The sequence below is a fragment of the Anas platyrhynchos genome, chromosome 2 (genome assembly GCF_047663525.1).
Source record: "Anas platyrhynchos isolate ZD024472 breed Pekin duck chromosome 2, IASCAAS_PekinDuck_T2T, whole genome shotgun sequence".
Taxonomy (NCBI): domain Eukaryota; kingdom Metazoa; phylum Chordata; class Aves; order Anseriformes; family Anatidae; genus Anas; species Anas platyrhynchos.
Window position 1 is genome coordinate 13,881,813 of NC_092588.1, and position 20,842 is coordinate 13,902,654.

Sequence of the window (20,842 nt, forward strand, 5' to 3'; positions counted from 1 at the left end):
TGGTGTAAAATATATTAGATTATTTCAAAGACAGGACAATCTGGGTCTCTGGGGAAAAGCAAATGTAATTAAAATTATTTCTACTCCAAAAATTCACTTCTCATTACAAACGTTGCCACAGAGTATTCCCAATGCAATTTTTATTCAGAGTTAGAGAAAGAGATATTAGCCTTCCTGAAAACTGTGTTATCTTGAATAAGATACCGTATGCCTTGCCTTGAGTGAAAGAGGAATGGAGATTAGATGCTAGATTGTGTCAGGTGACTTTCAGTCTTCACATTTATATGGTGGAGGTAGGAAAACGTAGTATTTGCTGAGGCAGAGATGGAAGACTTAATCACATGTGACTTCAGAGTACAATTACATGGTATAAAATGCAGTTATTAAACAATTGTTGAAAACACTGTGTAGGACACAAAGAAGTACAGACAGGAGAAATAATGAATGCTAAATAAAATCCTCAGGTTACTTACCTAACTGAGACTACCTTATTATGTGGAATCAGGGCCATCAGCAGCAGGTCATCTCATCTGACTTATCTTTAATTCATTTACATTTTACTTTCTTAATTTAAATGTTCAGGGAAAACTGGAATGAATTAACTAGATTCACACAGAACGTGAATACAAAATGTATGCTTTTCGCTGAGTTATAACAAAGGAGAGTTTGCTGAGGAAGAAATGTGTTTATGCCTTTTACTTGGGCAGGATATTTTTACAGCAGTAGAGAGAAACACCACTTGAAAAAACAGCTTTGCAAACACTTGGGTTTGCTTCTCAGCAAATAATACATGGAGAGTTCTTCCTCTGGGTGACAGGAGTGAGATCATGATTTCTCTAAAGAAAGAAACTAGGAAAGGGGACATTGATACAGCAGGGAAAAGCTACAGGGCAATAATTACAGAACAGTTGATACAACCATAATTGAAATAGTTAAAAATACTTTGCCTGTGGGAACTCTGAACAGGCTTGAGATAGACAGATGGCTGTCTTTAAAAAAGCAAAACAAAAAAGGCAATTCTGTCATTTCTAGATAAGGCCAACAAGCTTAGATTTTTGATGCATAACTGAAACAGTGAACTATATGCAAACATGCTAAAAATACCATATAATGATGCAGTGATGTCATACAGCTTCTGGATGGTAGTTTGCTGAGGGACTGTAGACAATCCAGCGATAAACAAACATAAATATAGACATTAGCAAAAAGAATTGCCAGAGGTCAAACAGTGGATTTATATTTTCCTGTTCTGCAGACAATGTTGTCCAGTCAATCACACTTGCTCTCAGATTCTACAGTCCTATCTCTGCATTTCTTGACCTTTACCATCTCTCTGCTAGGCAGTAAGTCAGCATTTGCTTCACTCTCCCATATAAATGTTTAAGGAAATCCATCCCCATTTTCCACTTCTCCCTCCTTCAAGCAGCAAGGTGAAAGGACACTCCATCACAGAATAGTTTAAGTTGGAAGGGATGTCTAGAGATTATCAGGTCCAATACTCTGCTCAAGGAGGGTCACCTAGAGCCATCATGTCCAGACAGATTTTGAGTATCCCCAAGGAGGGAGACTCCATAACCTCCCTGGGCACACCTGCATGGCACAGAAGTGTTTCCCAGTGTTCAGAGGGAACCTCCTGTGTTCCAGTTTGTGCACATTGCCTTTTGTCCTGGCACTGGACATCACCAACAAGAGACTGGCTCTGGCATCTTTGCACCCTCCCTTCAGGTATTTGTACACATTGATGAGATCCACCCTGAGCCTCCTCTTCTCCAGGCCATATCGTTCCAGGTCTCCTCATATAAGAGATGCTCCAGTTCCTTGATCATCTTGGTAGCCCTCCATTGGACTCTCCAGTATGTCCACCTCTCTCCTGTACTAGGCAGCCTGGAACTGAATGCACTACTCCAGGTGTGGCCTCACCAGTGCTGGGCAGATGGAGATGGGAAGGATCACCTCCCTCAACCTGATGGCAATACTTTGCCTAATGCAGATAGGTACTCTTAGCAGCAAGGGCACACTGCTGGCTTATGGTCAACTTGGTGTCCACCAGTACCTCCAGATCCTTTTCTGCCCCCCAGCATGTACTGGTGCCTGGGGTTGTTCCTCCCCAGTTGCAGGACTTTGCACTTCACCTTGTTGAACTTCATGTGGCTGAAACTCTTGGAAAATGTCTCACGTAGATATTGCAGCCCAGGAAGTCCTCTGCACTTCTACACTCACAGTATTTTCATCCTCTCTTCCTTTCTGGATGAAAAGACTACATGTGAAAGAACAGCAAATGAGAGCCTTGCACTGTGGTTAGGAAAAGCTGTCTTCACTAATGAGCAGTGTCCTTCAGATCAATAGGATGGAAGGAGACATAACACAGGCTCATCCAGCTTCTCTGTCTCCCCTTGCAAGAAGATCACAGCCTACATTACCTCATGTTTTCTTCAGCTTTTTAATAGCTGCCATTGGACACATAAATCTACAAGAAGATAGCCCGCAAGTTCCTATTTTATGCAATGGAAAATACTCATCTTGCATCCCTTGAAAAGTTGCACTTAGCGCTTTGCCCTGCTGTGGAGGGCACTGATCTGGCACTCCTGAGAAGAGGAGTAGGGCCCTTTTCTCCCAGCCACCCTCCCATGGTGTGCTTGGTGTCAAATGCTTCCTGTCTTGTGGGGAAAGTTGGATGGGGACACTGCAGGAAAAAAAAAGAAAAAAAAAGGAAAGAAAAAAAACATTTTGCTGACAAGTCACAAAACACTGTTGGTTGACAATGGCTTTTTTGTTTCATCACAGAGACAAGCATTTTATTTAACTAACTTTGGATGCAGATTTTTTACTCTCCATAACATGAGACTCAGTTTTAAGACTTGCCCAGCTTACATGCAGTTTGCTACCTGAAGAAAAAACTCCTGACAGTGCTTGAAGGTTGCGTGCATGTAGGTATGACTATGTGCATGGCTTGTGTAGCTGCTGAATTCTCTACCAGAAAAGCAAAGGTCCAGTACTGGTACAATAAACCCACAAATAAGCAATGAGGCTTGGGCTTCAGTGCCATGCAGAGTCCAGACTCATTTATTATGAGAGTCACTGATGGAGGAAATTCTGCCGAAGGAAATTTGTTCACAGAGATAAAATTCAGCTTAATCTGATCCCACATAGCAGAATTTACTTCAGCTAGCACTTACAGCAAGAAATGATGAATCACAGAAACTTAAAAATTAGGCTTGAATGATGTGAAAGGAGAAACCCAATCTTGTGAGTGGCAAATTATGAACTGCAATGACAACATTCACAGACCCAATGGCAACGTTCACAAACCTAATGGCAATGAAGTCATAGAGCACCAGACACAAGGACACTGTGACCAACAAGATTCAAGTCCACAGGACTCATAGGAATAGAGCTAGCAGGACTAGGAGGAGTATTTGTGAAATACTATGGTGCAAAAATATGTCCTAGACTGGATGAGTAACACCGATTTATGTTTCCTGGGGATAACACAGCTCTCCCAGCATTTAATATATGGGATAAACTTTTCTATTTTCAAATACGTCTATATGAGTTTGCATCAATACAGCCTCACAGAGCCATTTGGGCTGGAAAAGACCTTGGGGGTTTCTACTGCAGCCTTGTGCACAAAGCAGAGCCAACACTGAACTCACACCACGTTGTTCAGGGCCTTGTAGGCTCTTGAAAACCTCCAAGGATGGAGCTTTATAACTCCAGAGAGAAGTAATACAGCGTTACCATTGCCAGCAACAGGCTTTAGGCTTCCTACAAAATTTGCAGAGCTTCAGGAGAGAGGCTTGTCAGACGTGCCCTGCCTGATCTTGTCTTGCTGTGCCTGGAAGCTTTGTTTTCACCTGGTTAAGCTGCAACAGCAATTTTTCTTCTAACCAGATGGCTACTCGAGATGTGTTTTACTTTTCCTTATCTCTGTGTGGTACAGCAATAATTTTATACAGACAGTTGTAACAAGCAGTAATTCTGTGCAGAACAAGATATTTATGACTAACATAATGATGTAGTTCAGAGGAATACAGGCCTGGTGTGGCAGCAGAGGCCTTGAGGAGTGAGGAAACAGGATGCTGTGATGTGGAGACAGGCAGGGGATGAGAAGGAATGGGGCACAGGCTGGTGTTGGAGATCCAAATACTATAAACAACTTGCCCTTAGCCCTTCATTAAAGAAATGTGGACCTGGATCTGGACAAGAGTAGTTTTAGGGGAGGTAACAAAAGAGCAACTATCCAACCTACATAAAACAGCACAAACTTGGACTTATGATGGACTTGCAAACCAATGAGAAAGAGCACACATATAATTGTGTCAGAAAACACATACAGATGATCCCCTAGCAGATCCTAGAGTGAAAAAGAAAAATAAATCAACATCATACTCCTCCTGGCAAAGTATTGCAGATGCTGATGATACCCTAACACTTCCACAAGCCCCAGAGTGAGCCCAGGGATCTGAGGACCCAGAGGAACAGTGGAAGGGTGAGCATAACACCAGGGGAAGGGGTAGAAACTGGGAAATGTCTAAATATCAATTTTCTCTGTATTATTATTACCACCAATACTTTTTTCCTACATAAGATATTCACCTTTTTATTATTCTCTCTTTCTTTTTCTTTTTTTATTATTCTCTCTTTCTTTTCTGCAATACTTACATCTGGACCAGAAATGATTTTTGGATTAATCTATTAAGATTTCAGTCATAAAAACGATACATTCTTGACTTTAAATATAAAGCGTGTTTCCTGTTTGTCCAGAAAGAAGATTCTGAATCTGACTAATTGCACAGCCTTTGGGAGCAACCATTTGAATGCTTCTCAGAACTGTTGTCTGTGTTTCTCAGCAATCAGTCCAAAACACAGTATTACTTGGATGATATTTTATTTATTTTATTCTTCTACTTTATTTCATTTTACTGATTTATTTTATTCAAAAAGAATACAGAAGCACAACCAGTAGAGAAACAGGTCATCTTATTCTATATCAACTCAGCAGGACAGAAGCTGAACTTTGTGAGATGACACTTCAAATTGAATAATCTTTTTCTTAGGAATATAATTTTTCCAGCAGGACTGGAATCTACTCCCAACATAACAAAGAAGTAGCTTGCAGGTATCAAAGTTTAGCACTGCTAGAAAAATGACTGGCATAATGCTTGCTTCATAGGCTTATTTCTTGCATGTTGTTAAAAGAAACTTTATCCTTGTCTCTGCTTGAGGTGTAGATAAGCATCACTTCAGAGAATCTCAAGCCTGCTCTGGGCAGACCTTGCAGAAACCTGCCCTGAAACAGTGAAATTCTGGATCATAAGTTGCCCAACACCTACCTCATTTCATCTTGTGCTACTGCAGCTTTGATTCCCAATGCCTCAGACTATAAAGTTTGAGCTCTGCTTGCCTAAGCCCTTTGGGATAACAGTAAGGCCACTACATTTGAGGCAAGAACGCTTAATAAAACCCAGAGAAAGTATTTCAATATTGAAATATTTTTGTGCATAAAAATAGAGAAACTACCCTTCAAGTCATAAATGCAAACAGCATACAGATTATTTTGCTATCAAAGGGTTGTGAACAATGGAAGGATTCATACGAGCAAAAATATAAAATGCCTAACAGACAGTGAGATAATTTGAATTTGCAGGCACCAATTCAGATTTTTACTGACATAAAAAGCAGATCAGAAGCTGAACACAGGACACTCCACCTTCACTAGGTTTCTGCACAATAACAAGTAATTGTAGGGAATACTAGAATGGTTAGTGCAATTATTTATATCTGATTCAACAAAAATTAAGTGGCTTTCTGGCAACAAGATGGCCTAGCAATCCTAAGCATCTTAATCTGAAATTGCAAGTGAATTTTCCCCAAATGCAGCTGCATGGTGTAAGTTACTTGCTATCTTGTTATTGCATTGAAGCTATATGCAAAATATATTCATAGATTCACGCTAAAACGGAACTGTTTTTCAGAAGAAAACCCTGACAGTAGAGTGTGTATTGGATGCTCTAGTCCAAATGTGTGTGAAATAGTGCGCTATTTACAGAATTCCTGAGAAGATAACGGTGATCAATACGCTGCTCTCCCAGCCTGACTTACATGGTTCAGCATGGCACAGTTGATGTGAGGCCCGTCAGCTCACGCACCACTTAGCTGCTGCTCTGCTCTTCTCCTGATAAGAAATGGCCAGAAATAGCACTTATGTCAGAAGCTGCACCTGCTACTATGGCTCATGTTTCTTTCTACTGTTTTCAGCCAAGAAGAAAACCTGAGAGAATCAATACCTGACCAAGGATCACCATTTGCAGCCTTGGATTTGGGAACTTCTTCTGGGTGAAAAGCATGATACTGGGCCATCGCTGACAGCTTCCCTTCAGGCAAACCAGACAACCTTAAAACATCAGCAGAATTTTGAAAGAAACTGTAAACTGAAGGAAAGCAGGAAAATCCTCACTGGCGACTTTCTATAAAGTCTTTTATGGCATAACAGTAAGAGGCATGTTAAGATGTGGCTTGCCAAACATTTCTGAAAGGCCTATTCAGCCCTCAGTCCGTCAGAGATTCTTTGCTTCTGACTCGGGGTGAATTCGCCACTGGACAGAAGGCCACCACAAAGCTGTATTGATGGCTCATTTAGAGGCCTTGATTAAAGGCATAACTTTGTGCAGGCTCTCAGCAAAGGGGTAAACTTCATGTTGCAGAAGATACCATGTATTTCCTGGTTTGTGAGATTTGTATTACTTTTCTCATATAATATTGCCACGTACTGCTTTGCCTTTCTGGTATAGTGTCATTGGATAAGAGAAGATATGATTATAAAACACACTGGCAAGCAACATCAGTGCTGTGGTAGGAAGCTCCTGTCTGAATTCTGCAGCTAATATGTATTTAGCTCTAAAGGTTCATAGTTCTCGAATAGTCAAAGGTGAAATACAGAATAAAGGACTAAAAACTTATGCTTGGAAGACTTAAGGATTCACTCAGGGCACAAACAGCAGCAGCAAGAGCGGAGCAGTTCAGAGCACAAAGGAAAAATGCAGCAGTCTTAAGAGAAACTGAAGGAGGCAGATGGCAATTAGGTGTCAGTAAGTTCTCATTAAAAGTGGATGATTTCCAGACTCAATTAGAAGAAAACTCTTTGAAAAGATCTTTTGGAGCAGTAGAGAGGGAAAAGAAGCATTAAAACCTTTACAAGGTTGTTGTGTATTACAAAATGTTGTCTTTTCACTGCTGTTTAGGAAAAGTGTAGAAAAGTCATATTTGGGGTCTGTAGTTCTGTCACATAATAATTGAGATTTCTGATGTTAAAGGCTTGCAAAATGGACATGATCAAACTCACAGAGAAAAGGGAATAGAAGTGGAAAAATAAAAGCGTAACTAAAAGATAGTGCTTTGTTTTCTTTGTGTGTTAAAAAAAAAAAAAAGGAAAAAAAAAAAGAAAAAAAAAGAGAGAGAGAGAACTCATTACAACTTACTTACTCCAAAATAACCTGCAGTAGGAAACTTAGAAGAACGTTCAGCTTTCTTACATGCAAGTCACACAGTGCAAGAACATGCTTGCCTATTTTTGCCTATTGTCTTGGAGAAATAATGCTATGAAAGGCTCTGAGTATGATTGCTCACTGCATTCAGCAGTCACACCAGCCATGGCTACAGCTCCTAGAGTCGAGTGGGCTGAACCCCCCAATCCCAGGGCTGAACCCCCCAGTCCCAGGGCTGACCTCAGCCTGCTTCTGGTCTTCACACCTGCGCTCCCAATGTTTTCATCAGGGCTAAAGGTGGGTCAGAGTTGTTCAGGGCCATGCTGGGTGAATGCATTGCACTGCCTCAGTGTGGGGGTTGAGCACGGCCTCCAGCTGCCCCATGGTGTATGCGGGGCAGCGTGCAGACTACCAAGGAGATGGCTACCGGCACCTTCCCCAGCAGAAGGAGCAGGCCAAGCTGTTCCCTGGGCTCTGTTACTCCTGGCAGGCATTTCCGTGCAGCTGGGACAACAAACAGTAAGTACACAACTGCTGAGCGCGGTCTCTGTCCCGGGGCCCAAGAGGACAGTCACGCCAGCTCCTGCTGCTCTGAAGGAGGCCAGGCGGCGGTGGGAAAGGCCACCACAAGGACTGCCAGAAATGTCACTGAAAGCACCAGGAACTTCCACTCAGTTCCTATAGGAACACAAAATCAGGCTTAGAGATTAAGACACCCAAACGTTCATGCTGTTTAAACACTTATTGCACTCAGCAGTTACTAAACGTTGGCCCTTTCTGATATCTGAGCTGCAGTGAGACATCCAAGACATCCACACGCAGCTTGCAGACAGAACACAGAGCCTCAAGGAACCAAGGGACATCCTTGGACAAGGAACCCTTGGACATCTCAAAGGGCACCAAACATGTTTAAACAGCTGAATTGACTGGAATATCCATACACCAGGGTCACAAACACCGCTTGCATCTCTGGGCTTCCTGCACATTTCAGGGCTTCTCTGTCACAATTTGTGAGAACAGGGCACTTGGAGCTGCCTTCATCCACTTTGGTACAGCTCCATAACATCTGTAGGGCACTTAAGTAATGTATTCAACCTTCAGTGCTGTCTGGCATTGCTGTCTTCCAACATTTCCTCCTTCTCTCATCTCTTATTTTTCCCCAAGGCTTCTCAACAGCTCACGCAAAGCTACTTGCAAAATGACCCTAAAATAACTTACAACTTCTTTTGTGCTTACCTTTCAGGTGGCAAAATCCAACTTCCCAGCAGAGAGGGATTCTGGGGTTGCCTTAAAATGTTGGGTTAAGAAAGCAAAATGTCAAGTGGTCATGGGAGGTTTCACAGCCATGCAGATGGAAAGGGAAGAATTTCATGTTCTTCTCTTGATATCGTTCCTCCATCTGACTGAGAATCAATTTAAAAACCTCTGTCCCCAGATAGATGAGATTTGCCATATGTGGAGGGAGAGGCTGCTTTGGCCACAGTGAAGGAAGAAGAGGCCAGAGAGGTATTGTAACAGCTCAGAAGAACCTTGGTGAGCTGGGCTTGTTCCTTCTGCTGCTGGGCAGCAGTGGGAAAGATGCACTTTCTCCCCCCAAACCAGCACCTCTCATATCCCAATCCCCTCCTGTGCAGCAGTAGTGACTATGCTGTCCATGTAGCTACTTGCTGCTCCCCAAAGTAGACTTTTCTCCTACTAGGATAGGCAGGTAGGTATCACAGGCCATTTGGTGGTTATTTACTTGCCCCCAGCAGTCTGTAACCTACCCCTCACCCTGACAGCAAGACCTTGGTACGGTCACTTCAGCAAGCGCAGAGATTTCTGCTGTCCCAATCTGTAGGTCAACTGAACAACACTAATTATTGCAGCCAGATCCTCCTCATGCTCCAACCCCAGCATAACCCATATAACTCCATTCACTTTCTTGGAATGACACTTATGGGTGTGAGAAAGGAGGAAATAACTTGGCACTCCTAGAGCTTGTCTTCATTAGAAGACAATCATTAGTTGAAGTTAATACACCTGAATGATTTCATTTGTACTTAGCTTGGTTTTAGTGAGCACTGGCATTCAGGGGAACACCACTCCAGCTACTGGAGTGATTTGATTAGCAGAGCTGAGTGATTAGATTAGCAGAGTGGCTGGACAGAGCTGCTGATTACTTGCAGCCATTCCAGCTGATGTATCCCCACTGCAGAAGTAGCTTGAGCTATGCATTTGCATAGATAAAACCTGTGCATGCTTATATCCTGGTTTTTATTTGCAATTTACAACCTTGCCTCCTGTCAGCGCTTCTAGTCCCTTAGCTTACTTAGTGGAGGTCTATAATGGCTGTGAACTGCTGTTAGCCTGTGCTGGAGATCATTATATGTTACTGAAAATGTCAGGGAGAGAAAATATTGGTTCTTTGTCATAACTCCAGCAGAGAGATATTTCAGGTGCTCTGGGTAATGCTCTTTCTGGAGTGTTGTTTCTTGGCGTACAACAGTGCCTCATTGCAGAAATACTGTAGTTTGTTTGATGCTGTTGCAAATAGCAGTAGTTTTCACTCTCTCTTAATGTCTCCAGAGTTCTACATAGTGGTGAGAGCTTCCTAGGGAATAACCCTGGTTTTAAGGCTGAAGCTCCAGAGGTAGGTGCCCACTTGCTGTTTGTGAGCAGTCCTGCCTGAGAACAACTGAAAATAAAGCAAGCAAATAGTGACAGTAGAATTTCTCTTTATAAACGTAGTCTTCTCTGAGTTACGTATTTCAGCTAGCTGGTCATCTAGGCTATACCTGTTGTCAGCAGAGAAGATGACAAGCACCTTGAGTAAATGCTGCTCTTTCTCCCCTTGGTGACTTCTAGGAAATGCGGTGTTACTGAGTGTTTGATGCTTCGATAGATAAAGTTCCGTGAGATGAATCCTACCCTTCCTGCTCCCTGCCAAGGGGAAGCAGACCTGTGCTGCTGCTTCTCTGCCAAGAGATAGCAGACATTATGCTTGCCCATATGGAGCAGTGCTCTGAATTCCTGTGCTTGGAATACAAGTGGAATTCCCTTCTTATTAAAAAGCAAAACAAAGCAACCTCCTCAGAAATAAGTGAAATGTTCTTACGAATGTGGAGTAGGTGATCATTTCTGGATTGCAGGGACAATTTTACATTCTCTTAGATCACTGTCTATTTCTTTGTCTTTCTGGGTAGTAAAAGCATGCAAAGTAGTAACTCTGAGCAATCTTAAAATATAACACTGCTTAAGAAAAGTAACGTAAGAAATAGTATAGGATGGTGATACTTTGCATGGCTGGTAACGGTTGATATTTGCATAGTAACAGTGATAAATCCTTCTATACTGGACCTATGTCTTCTCTGCACTGGAAATTTCACTATACAAGGTGTGAGGTAATGAAAAATCAGGGCTGTAATACCCCACTGAGTTTCTGAGTCATCTTATGGCACTGAAATAAAAGCACTTTAGAAAATAAAAGCCATCTGTGATGTTAAATTCAGTTATCTTATTTGCCTTAATAAATGCTCACAAATCACACCAACTGCTTGAATTTTTCAACAGTGCTGAGCCATTCCTGAGCAGGTAAAGGTCATCATGCTAAGACGTTATCAGCTCTGATCATTATCAAGTTATTATTTTCTCCAATAACACAACTGCTTCCATCCAAATCCAGCACATAAAAGAATTTTAAAAAAGAAGCAGGTCATTTTTCTTTAGCTTTGACCTTCAGAGGATCACATGAGTTATGTTATTACAGTGAAGTCTATGCAGTATTGATTATTACTTATCACTTTATTCTACTGGTGCTGAGGAAAGTGACAAACATTACTATTTTTTAAAGGTCATCTCCCAAGCTCTATGTTACAGATTCCCCATGGTAAGACTTCTGTATATTTCGAATTCCCCGTATATGTCCTTTTTTCTCATTGCCTAGTAATTTTGCCCAAGTGTAGGTGGGCCACTGTGACTGTAGACATTAAATATTCTGGTTGTAAGTGCACTATGCTTAGTGTGTATCAGCCCTCGTGCACACACTGATCACGCTCTAGATGGGCTGTGTACAGATGTCCCACACTGCAGAGGCTCATGTATTTCTCTATGGGGAGACCTAGGAGAGATATGCTAATGCTACCTAAAACTTTGTTTCTAAGATGTTATTTACACTTGTGCTGAAAGCTACTGATACGAATTTAAAATCTATTTTGCGTAAGTGTAAATGTCTCCAGGCATTTAAATGTTTCCACAATGACCATATCAGTGCACACACCAACCAATATCTAACATGATTGTAACAGGAGTGGTCTGAATGCTCAGCCAGTAAAAATCAACTTAGAGTCACCAAAATAAGGATCTTACAGAAGCAGAACTGACTTAGCTCCACAGCAGACATAGTTCAGCATCCTCAAATCAGTGAAAAACAAGATACAAAGACACATGCAGGAATGGTGTTAGGAAAGCCAAAGCCCACCTGGAGATGTATCTGGTGAGGGACATGAAGGACAACAAGAATTTCTACAGGTAAGGAAGACTAGGGAAAATGTGGGCCTGAATGGGACAGAGGCCCTAGTGACAAAGGAAATGGAAAAGGGCAAGGTACTCAGTGTTTTCTTCACTTCATCTTTACTGGTAAGACCAGACTTCAGGAAATCTCAGGCCCCTTCGAGTAGTGGAAAAGTCTGAATGGAGCAAGGAAGACATCCCCTTGGTGGAAGAGCATCAGGTTAGGGAACATTTAAACAATCCATATGAATATAAGCCCACGGGACCTGATGGGATGCACACAACAAGTGATAAGGGAGCTGGCTGATGTTATTGCAAGGTCACTCTCAATTACCTTTTAAACGTAATAGTAATTTGGGAAGTTTCCTGATGACTGGAATGGAGCAATTGCCACTCCTATCTTCAGGAAGGGTAAAAATGATCTAGAAACTACAGGCCAGTCACCCCCACCCTGATCCCTGAGAAGGTGATGGAGCAACTAATGCTGGAACCCATTTCCAACCATGGTTAGGATGGGAATGCCATTGGGATGGAATCCATGGTCAAAATGGATTTTCACAGGGGAAATCATGCCTGACTAACCTGATAGCCTTCTATGATGAAATGACTAAGTTGATGGACAAGGAGAGATACTGTTTATCTTGAATTTAGCAAGGTTTTCAATCCCATGTCCCGTAACTTTTCTTAGAAAAATTGATGAGGTACAGACTGCACAAGTAGATGAATCTTCATTAATGACTTACTGGGAATGATGGGATGGTGTGCATCCTCAGCAGTGTGCTGGTGCTACAAAACCAGGATGAGTGGCAGATGTACCAGACAGTTGTGCTGCCATTCAGAGGAACCTGGACAAGCTGCAGAAAATGGATGTAATGGAGAGTATGTCCATCAAAGGGCCACAAAAATGATTAAAGGATTGAAATGCCTCTCACACAAGAAGAGACATTTCTCTCCTTCTCATCTGGGCCTCTTCAGCTTGGAGAAGAGAAGGCTCAGGGAGGATCTCATCAATGTGTACAAATACCTGATGGTGGGCAGTAAAGAAGATGCAGCCAGACTCTTTTCAGCAGTGCTCTGTGAAAAGATATAGGCCAATGGCCGCAAACTGAAATACAGGAAATTCCATTTAAACTTCAGAAGAAACCATGAGGAGTGATCAAGCATTAAAGCATGCTGCCCAGAGAGGATGTGGAGCCTTCAGCCTTGGAGATACTCAAACCTGACTGGACACGATCCTGAGCAACCTGCTCTGAGCAGGGGGTTGGACTGGACGATCTCCAGAGGTGCCGTCCAGCCCCAACGACTGCATATTTCTGTGGCTGCAGGTTACAGAGAGCACCGAATTGTTCCTGCCCACATCAGGGTGCAGTTTGGCAAATAACAGCAGAACCTGGGGTTGTTTAAACAATTTATCCAGCTGTATTGACTCAGTCTACCAGTCAGTCACGTGGACCTGCTATGGTAGGCTGTTCTATTAGGTTTGGCTCTTTCATTTTCTCTGAGGAATGCTGATATGGTAAGGCTCAGCATCTCCAACAGAGAACAAGCAGAACACTTAGTGTTTTATTTTTCTCTGAAGAAAATGGACCCAAGCATTTTTTTTCTAGAAACTGTAAATCTCCATCAGTACTCTCACATCTCCAGTACAAACCCAGCTGTGGCTGTCTCTGAAACTGCCCAGTTCTGTGTTGGTGTGAGGAGCATTCCTTTGCCTTGTCTGATGGAGAACGCTGAAGATGCAATATAGTCTTCTAGCCCTTAAAGGCCTAGTAGAGAAACCTGATTCTGTACTTGATGAATTTTAAACTTTCTTTCAGCCAGCTGCCATTTATGAATAGAAGGTAAAGAAAAGGAGCTATGGATGATGCTTGTTGTCTGGAGCCCTGAAGAAACTAGGTCATAAATCCCAGAAGATGGAAATAAGTTTCAATATGTGCATACAGATTCTCTTCACAGCTTTTTCATTCTTATCTCTGATGTTTGTAATCCCAGACATGAGGACAGGCTGGGAGAAGAACTCACTGAGACCAGCTATGTGGAGAAGGACTTGGGGGTTTTGGTGGACGAAAGGCTTGACATGAGCCAGCAGTGTGTGCCTGCAGCCCAGAAAGCCAACTGTGTTCTGGGCTGCATCACCAGAGGGGTGGCAGCAGGGGAGGGAGGGGATTGTGCCCCTCTGCTCTGCCCTCATGAGGCCCCACCTGGAGCCCTGCGTCCTGGGCTGGGGCCCCCAGCACCAGAAGGACGTGGGGCTGTTAGAGCGGGTCCAGAGGAGGGCCACGAAGTTGATCAGAAGGCTGGAGCACCTCTTCTATGAAGAAAAACTGAGAGAGCTGGGTATGTTTAGCTTGGAGAAGAGAAGGTTCTGGGGAGACCTTATTGCAGCTTTTCAATACTTAAAGGGGTCTTAAAAAAAGGATGGAGAAGGGCTCTTTACAGCATTATTTGTCTTCAGTCATTTTGTACCTTCTCATGAAAATACAGGCACGAGTGATTTACATAGATCTTTGTAAGAGTTGTACGCTCAGGTCAGCCAGAATATACCTATAATGTGTGCCCTGATGAAAGGGAAGAGCAGTTTATGAATATATCTTCCTCCAGCTGTAGCTCTCCCATCCAAAAACATCACTCTGCTCAGCTCCTCATCACTAGCACTGCTAGTGACTGCTGACCCTCAGTACACACAATCAAACTTTCATCCACTTCAGTCAAAATGAGCTGAGTTGGACACAGTCTTTTGTAGAAGCCATACAAGATTACACAGCTCCTTTCAACCAGAAAGATTAGGAAGCAGTGAATGCACAGACAGGAAAGAGAGTGGCAATGTCTAAGTGGATGGTGACAAGCAGATCTGGGCAGCAGTGGCTGATAACTGGTCCCACAAGCACAGCTGTTGATAGAACTGGTAAATCAGCTGGGTTCAGTCACGGCAGTATGCTCTGCACTTCTCAGGCTGGAGCTGGGAGAGCAGATGTGACTTAACCTTACACTGAGCCTCTCAGGACAGCAATGAGAGGATGATCACCTGCCCCTGATGATGCAAAGTTGGTTTAAAAGGGGTTGCACCTCTAAAAGCCTACAGGCCCTTCAAGCCAGCAGCAGAAGAAACTACCTTCACTTTCTTGTTGCCACACCATGCTGCCCAATTCCTTGTGCTAGCACATGGATTTGGGCAGTCACACAGTGAATGACAGAAGGTAACTGGGTAACATTCAAAAGGTTTTGTGCCAGGTTAGTTTTCAAGTCAAAAGGAAGGCTGTTGCAGGCTGAAGTTTGCAACAGAGGGCAGGAAGGTTAATCGCTGCCTTTGATAGTAATACTAGATCAGGGTAGCTACAAGTGTTGATAAGATCACAGGATATTTCTGAGTGGAAGGGACCTCTGGAGGTTTCTAGTCCAACCTTCTGCTCCAAGCAGGGTCAGCTGTGAGATCAGAGCAGGTTGCTCAGGGCTGCGTCCAGCTGGGGCTCGGATATCTCCAAGGATGGAGAACGGGGAAGGTTGCTCAGAGAGTTTTTGCAATGCGTGATTCTCTCAAGGTTTTCATTATACTCAGCCTGAACCCGATGTATTTCAATTCATGCATTATTTATCCCACCCACCCACCATACAACGCTGTGAAAAGCCTGACTCAAAATGCTGTTGTTCCTGGTAGCCACAGCTGGGATCCAAACTGAAGCCTCACTGCTGATTTTGGTGTGTCCTGTGGGGCAAATTGTCACAAATTTGCTTCAGGATGAAAATGGCATAGCATGTTTCCATGTTAGCATAAAATTTCACCTCAGTTTACCATTAAGCAATGAACAAATTAAGCAGAACATCAGATCATTTGATGATGGCAACAGTCAGTACCACTCTCCGTGCATGACGTAAAACATAGATGTTACTGGAGGGTGGAAGTAACCATGTGCTTACAACAGGATAGACCCTCTGTGTACAAATACTACTGTCACCCCAGACATCAAAAGGTCATATTAACCCATCCATTTCCCTTCCCCAGTTCTCTATCATAAAAGATAAAAAATAATAAATTCAATGCATCTTAAGAGCATTTTAACAATAAAATTCCATTTTCCTTGCAAATAAAATAAGACATTAGTTATTTACAAACCTCAATGTTGTCTTTATTTAAAAAATAAATCAATTACTTAGCAGATAAAATAAGAGAAAACACCAGAAACTGCAAAAGTAAGGATAAAATACGCTTTGAAGACATCCAAGGATCTTTTCTGAGTCTCCTACAGACTTCCAAATGCCCTTCCTGTAGCATTATGAATCACAGATTATCATGCAAGGTATTTTTGAGAATAAGGGAATATAGGTGTGCAATATGAACAACACTAAGAATATGTTTCAACAATAGAAAATACAAAGAATACTAATTATACAATTACAGTACTGTGCTACTAAAACCTGCTTTACAGAGTCTTAATGACATAAAATTGAAATAATATTATAAATATTTTAAACTTCTTTATTATATTTTGGACAGCTCCCCAAAATGTAATCCTACAGTGATTAAAGAGTTAGTAGTGCTTCTGAAGTCATTTTCAGACCCCACAAAACTGCTTCTGAATATTGCTGTTTACACTTTAACTTGGTTTATTCTGTGATTGGATCCATGCAAGCATAAAAATCTGTTTCCTACAGATCACAGAACGGGAGTTCAGCCTTTAGTTCAGTACTAAAGTTCATGCTTTAGTTCAGTAACAGCCTTTGAATGTTTTTTATTTCACCACTGCAGCCTAGGCCCATTCAGCTAAGCAAATCTTGGCTACAAGCATTCACTCATGGCAGTGTAAACTCGAAGCTGTTCACTGCTGGAGATACATGGTGTCTGACTTGAGGTCCTTAATTCTCAGATGTTTGCTCAACAGTTCGTGAATGATGTGTCTGTGGGTTTGGATGTTTGGGCCCCCAAACTAATTAATCACACTTAAAAATCCTGGATCACACCTATATGGCAGAAGGACCTCACTACAATGTCATCATATCAAGATGATAGAATCATGGAATGGGTTGGGTTGGAAGGGACCCTTAAAAAACACCCAGTTCCAACCCCCCTGCCATGGACAGAGACACCTCCCACCAGACTAAATTGCATCATCCAGCCTGGTCTTGAACACCTCCAGGGATGGGGCATCCACAGCTTCTCTGGGCAACCTGTTCCACTGCCTCACCACCCTCTGAGTGAAGAATTTCCTCCTAACGTCTAATCTAAATCTCTCCTCTTTTAGTTTTCATCCATTCCCCCTTGTCCTGTCATTATCTACCCAACTAAAGAGTTCTCTCCATCTTTTTTTATAAGACACCTTTAAGTATTGACAGGCTGCAATGAGGTCTCCCTGGAGCCTTCTCTTCTCCAGGCTGAACAGCCCCAGCTCTCTCAGCCTTCCTTCACAGGGGAGATGTTCCAGCCCTCTGATCAACTTCGTGGCCCTCCTCTGGACCTGCTCTAACAGCCCCATGTCCTTCTGGTGCTGGGGGCCCCAGACCTGGTTATAGCACTCCATGTGGGGCCTCACAAGGGCAGAGCAGAGGGGCACAATCCCCTCCCTCCCCTGCTGCCACCCCTCTGGTGATGCAGCCCAGGACGCAGTTGGCCTTCTGGGCTGCAAGCACGCACTGCTGGCTCGTGTCCAGCTTTTTGTCCACCAGAACCCCCAAGTCCTTCTCCACAGGGCTGGTCTCAGTGAGTTCTTCTCCCAGTCTGTCCTCATGTCTGGTATTGCCCCAACCCAGGTGCACACCTTGTACTTGGACTTGTTGAACCTCATCAGGTTCACATGGTTCTACTTTTATAGCTTGTCCAGGTCCCTTTGGATGGCATCCCTTCCTTCTGTTGTACTGACTGCACCATTCAGCTTGGTGTCATCTGCAAACTTGCTGAGGATGCACTTGATCCTATGTCATTGACAAAGATATGAAACAGTGCCAGTCCAGAGACTGACCCCTGAGGGACACCACTCATCACCAGCCTCCACGTGGACATTGAGCCATTGATCACCAATCTGGGTATGGCCTTCAAGCCAATTCCTTATCGACTGAATGGTCCACCCATCAATTCCAACTCTCTCCAATTTGGAAATCAGGATGTCATGTGGGACTGTGTTGAAGGACTTACAAAATCACCTCCCTCGACCTGCTGACCACACTTCTTTTGATGCAGTCCAGGATACAGTTAGCTTTCTGGGCTGCAAGTGCACATTTTTGGCTCATGGTGAGCCTCTCAAGGTCCCTCTGCATGGCATCCCTTCCCTCCAGCGTGTCAACTGCAGCAACCAGCTTAGTGTCATTGACAAACTCACTGAGCGTGCATTTAATATCACTGTCCATGTCACCAACAAAGATATTAAACAGCGCCAGTCTGCATAATGACCCCTAAGGAACACAACTCGTGACTGATCTCCACTTGGACACTGAGCTGTTGACCACAACTCTTTGAGTGTGACCACCCAGCCAATTCCTTACCCAACAAGTGGTCCATCTATCACATCCATGTCTCTTCAATTTGTAGACAAGAATGCCATGCAGGACAGTGTCAAATGCTTTGCACAAGTCCAGGTAGATGATGCCAGTTGCTCTCCCCTTATCCACCAATGCTGTAACCCCATCACAGATGGCCACCAGATTTGTCAGGCACTGTTTCCTCTTAGTGAAACCATATTGGTTGTCACCAATCACCTCTTTATCTTCCATGTGCCTTAGCATAGTTTCCAGGAGGACTTGCTCCATGATCTTGCTGGGCACGGAGGTGAGACTGACTGGCCTGTAGTCCCCCTATTCCTTTTTTTTTTTTTCCATTTTTAAAAATGAGGGCTATGTTTCCTCTCTTCTAGTCAGTGGGAACTTCATCAGACTGCCACAGCTTCTGAAATATGAAGAACAGTGGCTTAGCAACTTCATCTGCCAGTTCCTTCAGGTCCTGTGGATGCATCTGATGTGGCCCTACAAACTTACAAGTAAGAATTTCACTGTATTTTACATGAAGCTACACAGCACAAAGGGATACTTAAATCTTCATGACTTGAATTTTTTAAGGGGAAAAAAAAGGGGAAAATGATGATTGATGATAGTGTAGTGATGTATTCAAGCCCTGCATGTAGGTTTTGTCCTCTTCTTCTAGTGGAGCTGTGCTGTTGATGGATGTACTTTCATCTAATTTTAGCTGGCACAAGTCCTGCCTAGAAATGTTTTGAATGGCTAAGGAGCTTTTGGTCAGTACTGCTTATTTCATCTGCAGACCTAGAGCAAAGTACACAGGAAATTGACTTCTGCTGTGTCAAATCAAGTGTGTTTTTGGGAAGTTTGCTATACTTTTAAGAGAAAGTTTAGAAGAAATATGTCTGGAGACAGACAAGGTAAAAAAAAGAAGCAAGGAAGAGTGATGAGATAGCTCTTTCTGAGCTGAGAAAGCTGGTCTTTTTCTACTCTATAATTTAGTAGGGTGTTTTTAGAAAGTTAGCTAGCTCTCACTGATGTTTTTGAAAGCTACGCTCAAAACAGATTGTGCTTTACCCATATATTAATTGAATCAATTTGCAGCCTCTTTTCTCTAATGAGTGACATACATTAAATTACAATTTGTCTAGTCTTGACCAGAATTGTAGATGTTTTTGATGCTTTTAGATTTTGTTAAATACTAGGTTTCACCAGCTATCATGTAACATTAAATATAAAAAACTATACCTTTTAACATCTGTCATGCCCTATTTGCTGTCTAGTCACAGCCGTAATTTTGCTGTTCTTCATCAGGCACAAAGCTGTAATTAAAAATTACAGGGCTTTTAAAGGGCTTAGTAAAATTGTACTCACTAGGGATGTCCTCAGGGCCCACAGCTGAAATGCAGTTACCAGTCAGAAATTCAGCATACTAATGGAGATAGGCTCCAGCTCTCCACATCCACACCATCTGAACTCCAAGTCTTGATTTATTCACACTATGGTTCCTAACTCATTCTAACCAAGAAAGCAATGCTTCCCATATACACTAGTCAGAAAATCGCACTAACTTACCTCAAAATACCGTCATGATTAAATAAATACATAATGATGAGTCGAATACATAAGCTTAACACAAAATGTCATTAAGATCACAAAAGTTTATGTAGCGAAGAAGAAATTTCTGAAGGTTGTGTGTGTTATATATTTGAAAACAATCAAACCTAGGAACACCCCATTATCTTGACAGAAAGTACGGGAGTATCAGCCCATTTCACACAGCAGCTGGGATCAGGTGTGTGGTTGTGTTGTCTTCTGCAGTCTCTGCATATCCTCTCAATTATAATCACTCACAATGCATTGTGAGTATGCCTACTGCTTTGCAGATACATGAAAGACAAGGCTGCTGCTCGAGGGAGCTTGTATCTTGACTCATATACAACACAAAGGCTAATAGTTCAAATGCATATGAGAGCAAAGAATAAGTGAGATCTTCAGGGCAAAGTTGGTAATAGAAGGCTTCAGGCCAGACTGAAGCTTTTAGGCTGTCCTGGATAGGCTCTGGTTTTCCTTCATAAAATAAATAATGAAGACCCAGTTTTATTTTAATCAATTCAGATATTTCAGGAATGTCAAAATTCCTGGGATTTATGAGCACCGCACTCATTACACACGTTACATTCTTGCACTCTAATTTGAACTTGTGGAGGTTTGTTTTGCAAAAATAACCTGTCCTGAGTAACGCTCATTAGTTGCAATAGCCAGTGCTAGCAAATAAAAAGAACATGTGCAAATGTTTTCATGCCCCAGATGTATATGCCCTTGAATACTCCATCCCTCTGCTCTTGTCCTCTCAATTTCATTAATGACTTGTGTGGGTGAAGGAACTCAAAGAGTCTCTCTGTGTAGGCTACTATTTGCTGGAA

The 20,842-nt window shown here is 42.6% G+C and overlaps 2 long non-coding RNA genes across 2 annotated transcripts; one reads left to right on the forward strand and one right to left on the reverse strand.

Annotated features, from left to right (window-relative positions):
- Positions 1–4,930: 4,930 nt before the first annotated feature.
- On the reverse strand, positions 4,931–9,302 carry LOC106016468 (uncharacterized). The gene is made up of 4 exons (XR_011807177.1): positions 8,721–9,302; positions 6,288–6,394; positions 6,103–6,175; positions 4,931–5,290 (listed from the first exon to the last, which is right to left on the reverse strand). It is a non-coding gene; the product is annotated as an uncharacterized lncRNA (long non-coding RNA).
- A 265-nt stretch (positions 9,303–9,567) lies between these two features.
- LOC106016469 (uncharacterized) lies at positions 9,568–10,928 on the forward strand. Its single transcript, XR_002401182.4, has 3 exons — positions 9,568–9,931; positions 10,053–10,116; positions 10,332–10,928. It is a non-coding gene; the product is annotated as an uncharacterized lncRNA (long non-coding RNA).
- The last annotated feature ends 9,914 nt before the right edge of the window (positions 10,929–20,842 follow it).